General features: G+C 48.3%; 1 long non-coding RNA gene across 1 annotated transcript; it reads right to left on the reverse strand.

Moving 5' to 3' along the window:
- Window positions 1-8,068: 8,068 nt before the first annotated feature.
- LOC307211995 lies at window positions 8,069-12,059 on the reverse strand. Its single transcript, XR_013836701.1, has 3 exons — window positions 10,500-12,059; window positions 8,650-9,946; window positions 8,069-8,469 (listed from the first exon to the last, which is right to left on the reverse strand). It is a non-coding gene; the product is annotated as an uncharacterized lncRNA (long non-coding RNA).
- Between the last annotated feature and the right edge of the window lie 4 nt (window positions 12,060-12,063).

Below are 12,063 nucleotides of genomic sequence, written 5' to 3' on the forward strand. Positions count from 1 at the left end.
TCCGTGCGCTGCTCTGGTTCGCCAGAAGCGGCTTAGTCATGCTGGCCACATGACCCGGAAGCTGTATGCCAGCTCCCTCAGCCAGTAAAGCAAGATGAGCGCCGCAACCCCAGAGTCGGCCACAACTGGACCTAATGGTCAGGGGTCCCTTTACCTTTACCTTTGATTTGTAAAAACAAAACCCTCAAGATCTTTAAAATGGGGGAAAGGGCCTTTTTGCTTTCCCGACCTGGTGCTAGAGGTGGTTTTTGTGCAAAGACTCAGTCCTTCCTTGGAATGGGTTAACTGAAAAATGAGAGACTTGTATTTTCAGAATTCTTGAAAGCAGAAGCTGGAATATTATCCATGCCCCGATTCTGCCCACTGTGGAAGGGACCCTTCGGTTTGGAGTCGGGGGTGCGGGGGTGGGATTGGCTGCAAAATCATAGCTGCCGGGGCAACTTCAGAAAAGCTTGAGGGAGCTGAGAGCATCATCCGCAACAGAGATCTGGACCAGGAGGTGCAATTTATACAGCCAGGTCTGTGGTCGGAATCTATCTCCCATAAGATCACACAACTTCTCCAAAGTGGTCTTGCCAACCAACTGCTCACTGGCAAAAGACCTCAGAGTGGGGTTTGGGAGTAGATGTGTCAGAAAGAGGATAGGCTTGCAAGGGATGCCAAGTAAATATTTTGTGGTGGGGAGATCAGCGTGGAAGAATTGTAGAGCTGATGTCAAAGCTTTGTCCAAATCTTACCTGAATAAACATTTTATGTGTTTTGAAGAACCTTTGCATGGGATAAACAGCCTGCTTATGGCCAGATTTCACAGGGAACCTGGCCTGCACCACAAGCACCACAGATCTGTGGGAATGTTGTGGGTAGCAGGAGAAGATATATTGATTAAATATTATCCTACCTAACTCACGCTCGTGAGTTTATTCATGCAGCAGAGTACATCCCCCTTTTTACACAGCAGGAAGCTAGTTGCAGATTTGAGTATCTTAAGTTCTATTATTCCTGGTAACACCCCTTGGATTCCCACCTAAAAGAATAAAGACGCAACAGTCTTCTTTTAAAAGTTGTAAGAAGTTTACTCACATTCAGTTCACAGTTGGATCCCTAAAGGCAAAGAGGCTTTAGCTTAGAGTTACAGAAGAGGGTTTGAGTTCATCCCATATGGGAACTGATCCCACATGCTGCCGGCTGAGAGAAGAAAAGGCATCAAAAGAGAGGAAGGTGGCTGCGTGTCTGGACCTTTTGTAGGGTCTGGAAGGGTCATGCCCACCTACCTGGTCACCTGCAGACCAGGTGTGACAGGAAGTTTGACTGGCTGGACCAACATCCCTCTGTCTGTCTCCACTCTAGACAAACAGGAAATGTTGTTTTTGACAGCTTATTTTACATCCCACAAGCGCTCAATGTATGGTTACCAGATTTTTTTCAATGAATCCAGGGACCCCCCCCCTTTTTTTTTTTTTTTTGGAAGCTGAGTAGCAACAGGGCATCAGTGGTGGGGATGGTGAGGCAAAAGACCCTGGGCCCAAGCACACATGCATATTGTATAAAGGTGCAAAGCCCTTCTTCTGAACCCTGCGAAACATAATTGCACAGAGTTTTTAAAAAACTGGGCAATGGCGCGCTGCCCTCCCGTGACTCCCGAGCCTTCCCCAATCTCCTGCCCCCTTTCCCCTTTGTTTTGACAGATCGGGGGAGGCTCAATGGGCGGTGTGCCATTGCCCAGTTTTTTTTTAAAAAAAAACAACTCTGTGCATTTATGTTTCACAGCGTGCGAAATAAAGGATTTGCACCTTGCCCGGTAGAAGCTGTGCACCTTGCGCCCCTCCTGGGCAATGGCGCACCGCCCGCCCATGACTCCCGAGCCTCCCCCAATCAGTCAAAACAAAGGGGGAAGGGCCAGGAGACCTGTAGCACTAGACGTCCCGAGTTCCCCTTTGGCAGTGGCGGCGGCAGTCAGCAGCCCGGAGCCAGCCTGGTAGCACAGTTGGCTCTGGCTGGCTTCAGGAGCTGCTCGCTGCCGTGGTGCCCGCCATTTTTCCTCGCTGGAAGTCCCCATATGATGTTTCTTGTGTGCGAAACATCATATGGGGACTTCTGGAGAAGAAAAATGGTGGGTGCCATGGCAGTGGGTGCCACGTTTCCCGGGGACAGATTTGCAAATTTGGGGACATTCCAGGGACGGAATTTGTCCGGGGTCAGATTTTCAAATCCGGGGACTGTCCCCAGAAACCAGGGATGTCTGGTAACCCTAACTCAATGCACACTGCCCTAATCCAGGGACCTGAGAGCGCCCCTCATTCATTTTAGCCAAAAGGCAGGTCCCCCAAAGTTGCTTTTACAAAGGATCCAGGAACAAATCTGAACCTCCCAGATTCCATATGAAATTGGTGAGCAGAGGCGTCAGGTTGACCCCCCCCCCCAAGACTGAGGGGATGGGGGATGTGCATGCAACATCATGTTGTCTGAAGGAGGCCAAGCACTCTGGAGGAGCCAGCCACTGAAGCTGTGATGCACAATGAATTACGCGCATCACATCATGGTGCGTGGTGCATGCCGGGCCCCTTCAACGTAGAGGAGAAAAGCAGGTTTCCATTCTGGGAAAATCAAGATGTCACTCCGGACTGTGGAAATGCCTTGTGGTTCATAGCCCAAAAAAATGAGGAATGGAAAAGTGCAGCATGAATTTTGAGACGGTCTGGGTATGTCCCAAATTTCATCACAAAACTGGATCACCTATTGGATTATATTGCCACCTGCTGGTATATTAGGTAGAAAGATGTATGAATGGAAGGATGAGTGATGCTTTAGAACAGGGGTCAGCAAACTTACCGCACCTCGGGCCGGTGTCTCCAGCACCAATCGCATGGCGGGCCGGAGGTCGGGGGAGCGCATGCCCATACACGTGCGCACACGCTATTTCCAGCGCACTTCCGGGTTGGAGGACTACCAGAAATAGCTTGTGCGCATGTGTACGGGTCTCCTCCGACCCGGATGTGCACAAGGAATAACGCTTGCACATGCGCAAATGACACTTGGGCATGCACACAAGCTATTTCTGGTGCTCCTCCAACCCAGAAGTGGGCAGCCGTGCAGCGCTGGTAAGATCGGGCAGCAGCAGTGGGCAGCAGGGGTCACCGCGGGCCAGATAAACAAGTTCCTCGGGTCTTATCTGGCCCACGGGCCTTAGTTTGGGGACCCCTGTTTTAGAACAGGGGTCAACAACCTTTTTCAGCCGTGGGCCAGTCCACTGTCCCTCAGACCATGTGGTGGGCCAGACTATATTTTTTTTGGGGGGTGAACAAATTCCTATGCCCCACAAATAACCCAGAGATGTGTTTTAAATAAAAGGACACATTCTACCCATGTAAAAACACGCTGATTCCCGGACCGTCCACAGGCCGGATTTAGAAGGTGATTGGGCCAGATCCGGCCCCCAGGCCTTAGGTTGCCTACCCCTGCTTTAGAACAGTGTTTCTCAACCTTTTTCCAACCATGGCCCCCAAACCACCTTGTTTCCTTCCTGTACCCCCCTGTCCTACCAGTAGAAAGGTAGCTATTTTGTTTGTAAATAGAACATCTTTTATTTATAATTTTTATAGTCATATTATAAGTATATAATTTCACCTGCAGCCCCCTTGGAATATCGGAGGGGGCAGGGAGCCATATAGCCCCTGGTTGAGAAACACTGCTAAAGAGATATATGTGACTGGACTATACAGGTCCCTGCCAGCAGGACTTTACAATCTAAAATTTGACACAGGAAAGCGGTGGCAGAGATAAACAGGGAAGTAGTACGCTGCCCTTAAAGTTGAACATGCTGATTCGCAGTGTGCTTCCAGGTGTGGACAATTTTGTTGTTGTTGTTTAGTCATTTAGTCGTTTCCGACTCTTCGTGACCCCCTGGACCAGAGCACGCCAGGCACTCCTGTCTTCCACTGCCTCCCACACTTTGGTCAAACTCATGCTGGTAGCTTTGAGAACACTGTCCCACCATCTCGTCCTCTGTCGTCCCCTTCTCCTTGTGCTCTCCATCTTTCCCAACATCAGGGTCTTTTCCAGGGAGTCTTCTCTTCTCATGAGGTGGCCAAAGTCTTGGAGCCTCAGCTTCAGGATCTGTCCTTCCAGTGAGCACTCAGGGCTGATTTCCTTAAGAATGGATAGGGTTGATCTTCTTGCAGTCCATGGGACTCTCAAGAGTCTCCTCCAGCACCAGAATTCAAAAGCATCAATTCTTCGGCGATCAGCCTTCTTTATGGTCCAGCTCTCTCTTCCATACATCACTACTGGGAAAACCATAGCTTGAACAATACGGACCTTTGTCGGCAAGGTGATGTCTCTGCTTTTTAAGATGCTGTCTAGGTTTGTCATTGCTTTTCTCCCAAGAAGCAGGCGTCTTTTAAGGGTGCCTACATTCTGCATGGACTGGTTGCAGGGCAACATGTACAAGTGGCTTTAGAGACCTATTAGGTCCATAAATTACCATATAGCATATATTCAACACAAAAAAACAGTGACAATTTGTTGTTGACAAAGGACAGCTGGACATATAAAGGGCCCCATTACATTCAGTAGCTTAGGGCCTCATCAAACCTAAATCTGGCCCTGTTTGTTTGTGTATTATAAAAATATAAAACCAGTTCTTTGGTCATAGAACTGCATTCCTTCCCTGCATCTCCAGTCCATCTCCCTGCTGCTTCAGCCCTCAGGTATCCAGGCTATCAGCCATTGCTAAGCAACAGCCATAGGCCAATCAGGTTTGATCTGAGCATCTTCCGCTTTGTTTACTGCATCTTGCCGCTCAGCATCCCTCAGCGCAAATTTGGGTTTTGCAGCAGAGAGGGAAAGAGATCTTTTGAGCAGGAACAGGGCTGCAGGGGGACGGGGAATTCAGCTTGGTTCAAGTGTTAATGTGAACTCAGGTGTTCATGTGAACCTGCCCGATTCAGCCTCAATGGACCAAAACACAGCTATCTTTCAAAATCCACACTTCTCTGAATTTTGCATTGCTATTCTCCAACCGATTCAAGTGTACAGTGGAACCTTGGGTTGCGAACGTGATCCATGCGGGAGGCACCCACAGTGTTCACAACCTACAGCACTGCACCTGCGCACGTGCATGATGCGATTCAGCACTTCTGTGCATGCGCAAGCGCCGAAACCTGGAAGTAACCCATTCCAGTACTTCCGGTTTCAGCACGGTCTGTAAACCGAAAATGCGCAGCCCACAGCATTCGCAACCCGAGGTATGACTGTACCAAGATGCATTTCTTAGCTGGGAAGTATGCTTATGTTAGTGAAAGCAACATATGTACGTATACCTTGTTAGAGTAAATTGCGTATGGAAATACATGTGTTATATACAATGAATTTTCATGAGGGCCTTTTAGAAAATAATAATCGCAAACTGATGCAGAAATTGAGAGTTCTGAACTGAAAGACTGGAAAACCAGAAAAGCAAGAGGGACCTAAATTGACAGGTGTGTTCATCCCTGTGGCTGAACAACAAATAAAGGTAAAGGTAAAGGTACCCCTGCCCGTACGGGCCAGTCTTGACAGACTCTGGGGTTGTGCGCCCATCTCACTTAAGAGGCCAGGGCCAGCGCTGTCCGGAGACACTTCCGGGTCACGTGGCCAGCGTGACATCGCTGCTCTGGCGAGCCAGAGCCGCACACGGAAACGCCGTTTACCTTCCTGCTGGTAAGCGGTCCCTATTTATCTACTTGCACCCGGAGGTGCTTTCGAACTGCTAGGTTGGCAGGCGCTGGGACCGAGCAGCGGGAGCACACCCCGCCGCAGGGATTCGAACCGCCGACCTTTCGATCGGCAAGTCCTAGGCGCTGAGGCTTTAACCCACAGCGCCACCTGCGTCCCCGAACAACAAATACCAATATCCAAAGTTCTTGCAGGGCATTGCAAAACTCTAGCATAGGAGCCAGTGGTGTAGCATGGGGGTGCAGGGGGGGCCGGCCGCACCGGGCGCAACATCTGGGGGGTGCACTCGCACTCGCAGCTCTCTGCCCCTACTAAAATCCATGGGTTAGGGGGCTCAAATTACTTGCCTTGCCCCGGGTGGTGACAACCCACGCTACGCCACTGATAGGAGCATAGGAAGTTGACTTGAGGTCCATGTGTCTTAGTACTTCCCATGCTGACTGCCAGTGATGTTTCCAGGGTTTCAAGCAGGGATTCTCACGGCCCTCCCCAAAGATGCTAAGGATCAAATCTCAGACCTTCTGTGTTCCAAGCTGAGCTCTGTTCCTTTACCAGAAGCCCTTCCTCTGTTGGCTCAGGGGTGTTGGGATGTGGGCACTGTGAACTGGTTTCCTCTTTGCTTTTTTTTGCCTTTGCAATTCCCTGTTCTAATTCTAGCAATATATTTTAATCCTCTTGGTATGCACGGGGGAAGAGATGCATAGTCCACGGACAGCCATATTGAAAGGGATCTCTAGGGTTTGGCCAAACACTCTCTTCACTTTTAGTGATTTGGGCGAAGTGGGGCTTTTTCCTGAAAAAAATATTTGGACTGTGTAACGACTGCGCATTGGGGCTTCTTTTTCCACATTGGTTTTCAGGGGGAAAGTCTGCAGGGCTGTTTCCAAGGTTGGAATTCTAAGCTCGGAGACCTTGACTCCAGGAGGAATGTTTGGCTCCTCCTTTCCCTTCTGCATGTTCCATTGTTTGCTGGCTAAGCAAATCTCGTCGTTCACAGTCCCTATAAATACAACAGCCTTTTTCCCAGCTGGAGGAGCAAAATGTCCCTTTCTTCTCCTGCCCAGTTTGGACATAATAATGTCCTGGCTGTGTAACGATACATCTTAAATGACAGCATCTACCTTGTTCAACGGGACACAGGTGGCGCTGTGGGTTAAACCACAGAGCCTAGGACTTGCTGATCAGAAGGTCGGTGGTTCGAATCCCCGTGATGGGGTGAGCTCCCGTTGCTCAGTCCCTGCTCCTGCCAACCTAGCAGTTCGAAAGTACAAAGTGCAAGTAGATAAATAGGTACCGCTCCAGTGGGAAGGTAAACGGCGTTTCCGTGCGCTGCTCTTGTTCGCCAGAAGTGGCTTAGTCATGCTGGCCACATGACCCGGAAGCTGTATGCCAGCTCCCTCAGCCAGTAAAGCAAGATGAGCGCCACAACCCCAGAGTTGGTCACGACTGGACCTAATGGTCAGGGGTCCCTTTACCTTTACCTTGTTGGACACCACAGTTAAATCATGGTGCTCACTCCCACAGGATGGATGTCTTTAAAACAGGGTGAGACCAATTCATAGAGAAGGAGAGAGCTAGCAGGGTTTGAAATCTTGCATTTGAAAATGCTTGTTGGTTCTGACACACCTTTGTCTCCTGCCCCCCCGCCCCCCCCCCCGCCCCAAGTCTCTTGCTCTGCTTTGGTAAATAATCTTATGTTGTCTGTTGCATTTTTTATTTTATTTTCATTTTAAGGAAAGTGTTGATTGCTCTTCAAGTGCAAATGGAAGCTGCAATGGGCAACTCACACGATCTGGAAAAGCGGGGTGTGTCAATGAGGAATTTACATTTGAATCCCAACCCCACTAAAGTAACCCGCACCCTAAAGAATTTGTCCCCCCTCAAATACATCTGTGTGCCTTCCAATGCAGACATCACAACACTCATCTCTCAGTCCCACCACCCTCCCAGGGATGTCTGGGGATGCAGGAAAGGGCCTTCTTGGTGGTGGCTGCTTCCAGGCAACTTTGGAACTCCATTCCTAGTGAAGATGGACCGGCTCCCTTCTTGCTGTCATTCTACCAGCAGGTGAAGACAATTTTATTCCACCAGACCTTTGGGAGCTGACTGATTATTATTTTTTTTAAGGGCTTTTAATAGTTCTTTGCTGATTTTACTAACAGACTTTTAAAATATTTAAAATTCTATTACAGCCTCTTTTTTAATCAATGATTATCTTGTGTATATATATTTTTAGCTTTCTGTATTTTATCTGTCTTCTTTTAATTTGAATAATCTACCTTGAGTCCTGGTCTGGCAGGATATATACAGATATAATAACACCACCACTCAGGAAAACAAACCCTTTGCCCAATGGTCAGAAAGAAATGCCAACAGTTTTATTTACATCCATTGTGTACAAAAGTTGAGGACAGCCTCTTGCCACAACCAGAACTGCTTCAAAGAGTTCTTTCCCTTCCCCCTCTGCTCTTGGATCAATGTTTCCAGGTGATGGATGGCTCTCCTCATAGCAATCCCCAGAGATGCCATTCTCACTCTGCCCCTCCTTATTTAATCAATAGCCTAAATACCTCAACCGGATGTCGGGTAGCCAAGGGCCCCAGCGGAGTTTTGCGATCAATACAGGATAGAGCTTTGCAGCAAGAAGTTAGAAACCTCCTGAAATTCCTCTCTTCGTCTTTCTGCTTGCCAAAAGAGACCCCCGTCCTTTTGTTCCCCCAGTCCTGTTTTGCTTGCTTAGCTTTCTTTCTGCTTTTCCTGTTTTCTTGAGGGGCACCCAGGCAGTGGCGTAGCGTGGGTTGTCAGCACCCGGGGCAAGGCAAGTAATTTGCGCCCCTAACCTGTGGATTTTAGTAGGGGCAGAGAGCTGCGAGTGTGAGCGCCCCCCCCCAGATGTTGCGCCCGGTGCGGCCAGCCCCCCTGCACCCCCCACGCTACGCCACTGCACCCAGGGATTCTGCCGTTTCATAGAATCACAGAACTGCAGAGACGGAAGGTATACCCAAAGGTCATTTAGTCCAACCCCCTGAAATCCAGAAATTGCAACAAAAGCATCCCTGAAAGATGGCCATCTAACCTCTCTTTAAAAACCTTCAGTGAAGGAAGAGTCCACTGCCGACCAGCTCTTACCACCACGAAGTTCTTCCTAAGAGTTGGTCGGAGTTTCCTTCCTTGTGATTTGAATCCACGTCCCTTCCCTGCAGAGCAGCAGAAAACAAACTTTCTCCCTCTTCCACGTGACAGCTTTTCAGATACTGGAAGATGGCTCTTAATGTCACCTCTCCGTCTTCTCCCTTCCAGGCTAAAGCAAGCTAAGCTGGGGTCCCTTCATACAGCTTCGGTTTAACATGTTTTCAATATTGAGGTGCGAACAAGTAGCATGAGGCAAACATGGTTTCTGCATGTGGTATGGCAGTGATGCTGGCAGACAAAGAAATCCCATTTGCCTCCTGGATCACGCGAGGTGGCCCTGGCTTTGGCAGATGAAGAGATGTGTGGTGCTCAGAAGCTTGCAAATCCCTACCACGCCTCAAGTTTGTATCATGTGTTTCGTATTTTGGAATCCTCCTTGTCATTTGGAGGTACTCTGCTTCAGTCTCCATCAAGGGACAATGGGAAAGTGCACTCTGCGCATGCATGCAGACACACTCATTCCTTACCATTACTTCACATGAGCCAGAGCACTGCAAGATATGGTGCCATCCCCAAGCAACTTGCAATGAACACCCCAGAACAGAAAAGCAGCCACAGTCGGCCTTTGCTGGCCTGTAACTGTTCATCTCAGCTGAGCGAAATTGGCAAAAAAAGGGACCTGTGTGAACAGGACTGGCTCATCAGCAAAAGCACCCAAGGTGTGCAGACGTCTGGGGGTGGGCTTACGCAGCCCGCAGTCCAACAGGTCGCGTGCTTCAGAATCCCTAGCCACATTTCAGAAGATGACAGGGTGCCACTCTTGGAGAGTGTATGACGGCTGCACACCCTCCAAATGCTGCATCCTGACACCCTCTGGTTTGCTGGTGGACAGACATTGGAAACCTCATGGAGGACGGGGAAAAAGGGAGACAGTGCAGGGACAGTTTGGAGCGGGAAATGGTAAGCAGTGAAAGGGTTAAACACAGAACACACAAGCACACACACACACACACACACACACACACACACACACACACACAAACCCTCACCATTTCTTGGCTCTAAATCATCCCTTCCCAGAGCTGATTTTCTACAATCAAAACTGAGGAGATTTCACCCCTCCCATATCCAAGAATCTCCTGACGAGTCTGCTGATTCTCCAGAGAGGAGGAGCAGTGTTCTGCTTTCTACTTATTCAGCTCCATCACCAAGTCACTCAGTCAGTCAGTGTGTCGGAGAGAGAGAGAGAGAGAGACTGAGTGTTAGAGATCGTGTGTAGAGATAAGGTTGCTGCTAAGAGCAGCTGCAGACACTCAGTGCAGCATTCATTTATGCTTAGACCTATTTAGCTCTGTATATAGTTTTGTATTATAGTTGTAGTTATAGAATAAAAGGAGATATTCTACAGAGCTGCTCTCCGAGTCGTTTATACACTGCCAGACTCTTCCATACTCTGCTGTGCGACGACTGTATTGTGGAAGTGAATCCGGTGCTCACAACTCTAAGCTGTGAGTCCACAGCACTTTGACCTGGTGGGCTCTGGAAGTGCTACCCAGCTCGCCTAGCCCAGTCGGGGTTGAAGTGCATGAGTCCAGTTGGTGACACTGGCTCAAGGGCGATGCTGACAAAAACAGTGTGTCACAATTTAAAACAACAACAACAACAACAGCAACAACAACAGCAACAGCAACATGCATTTTCGGGCAATTTAACCCTGTCTTGAAGACAATTTCTAAAGGAAATAACCAGGCCAAATTCATTCCAGCTTCCCTGTGTCCCCCTAAAAATCTTTAAACCGAACAGCTCTCTTAACTGGGAAGGGAACTGCAACTGGAGAGAGGATATCAATCAGATTTTACAAGGGATTTTTAACTTGGAGGATTTGCTTAAGCATGTCCTCCTCCATACCCCAAAATTCTTATCTGTCTTTAATACCAGCTCTGCTGGTTTTATCTTCTAAAGTTGGAGGGCCCCTATAAACCAACTTCTCTCTCTATTTTTGCTCCAATTGTTTTTGTCCTTCTTTCTCCAGGAGGTGACCTGATCTCTCTCTTGAAGGCGTCCCATCCAGATCAGATGGTCTTAATTGCATTTTAATCATCATAAAGTTTGATGCCTCACCCTTCGCCCAGAGCAGTTTCACATCATCATCCCAAGGAGCAGGGCATCAAACTGTACACCTCAAGAATTCCCAGCTTGACCGTGACCTTGCAAGAATTTCCGGATTCATATGGCAATTAGGAAGTTTCCTCTCATCCGCTCAGATTTCAAGGAGGGCAGGAAGGTACAAGGGAACTTTGTCTGTATCTGAAAAAGGCGAATCTCTGGCAAAATATTTTTTAGAAAGTTATTATTTAAAAACAAAGATCTGTGCATTCAAAACCACAGCCACCTCCAGTTAAATGACCAGTATAAAGTAAGCAGCACAGGAGCGGCACACAAAACACTAAAAAACCATTCTACGTTCTAAATCTTATATTAATAATCCAAAAATTGAGAGAGCTATGTAGAAGATCACCAACACTTCGTTTGATCAAACTTATCCTCGTTGATCTCTACAGGAGCCTGGCTAAAGGAACATTTAAAGACTGTATCTTGCTTTTGGACACAATCTGAATGAGTTTTCTGTTTGTGGCTTCTGTAGTAGATCTTGTACATAGCTCTCTCAATTTTTGGATTATTAATATAAGATTTAGAACGTAGAATGGTTTTTTTTAGTGTTTTGTGTGCCGTTCATGTGCTGCTTGCTTTATACTGGTCTACTGCAAGAATTGGCAGCATAGGTTCATTTCTTCAGTCCCTCCAGTTAAATGGCATCAGGCTTGCAACACCTGGGAGTTAAGCGACAGGGACGAAGGATTATGCAGGAAACTCAGAAATGGGGATGTTTCGTTTCACAGTGGTGATCGACAATAATGGCAAAACACACAAGAAAACACTCACCCCAGAGGTGACTCCGCTCCCTCTGCTTCCTCTCAGTGGCCTGGGTCACTAGAGTCTACATCTCTTTCCTCTTTACCCCCACCCCACCCACCCACAACCCTGCCTTGACACCCCCCTTATACGAGTCTGCCATTCTGACTGCCCCCCTCCATCAGTTGGGTTCCATATTGGACACTGTAAGTGCGGGACGATGACAGATCATCCGCGCCATTATATATATTTTTGTGGGGTGTGTGTCTCCAGTCATCCATGCCCACCCCCTTCCCTCCCACCCAC

The sequence above is a fragment of the Podarcis cretensis genome, assembly GCF_951804945.1.
Source record: "Podarcis cretensis genome assembly, chromosome: 3".
Taxonomy (NCBI): domain Eukaryota; kingdom Metazoa; phylum Chordata; class Lepidosauria; order Squamata; family Lacertidae; genus Podarcis; species Podarcis cretensis.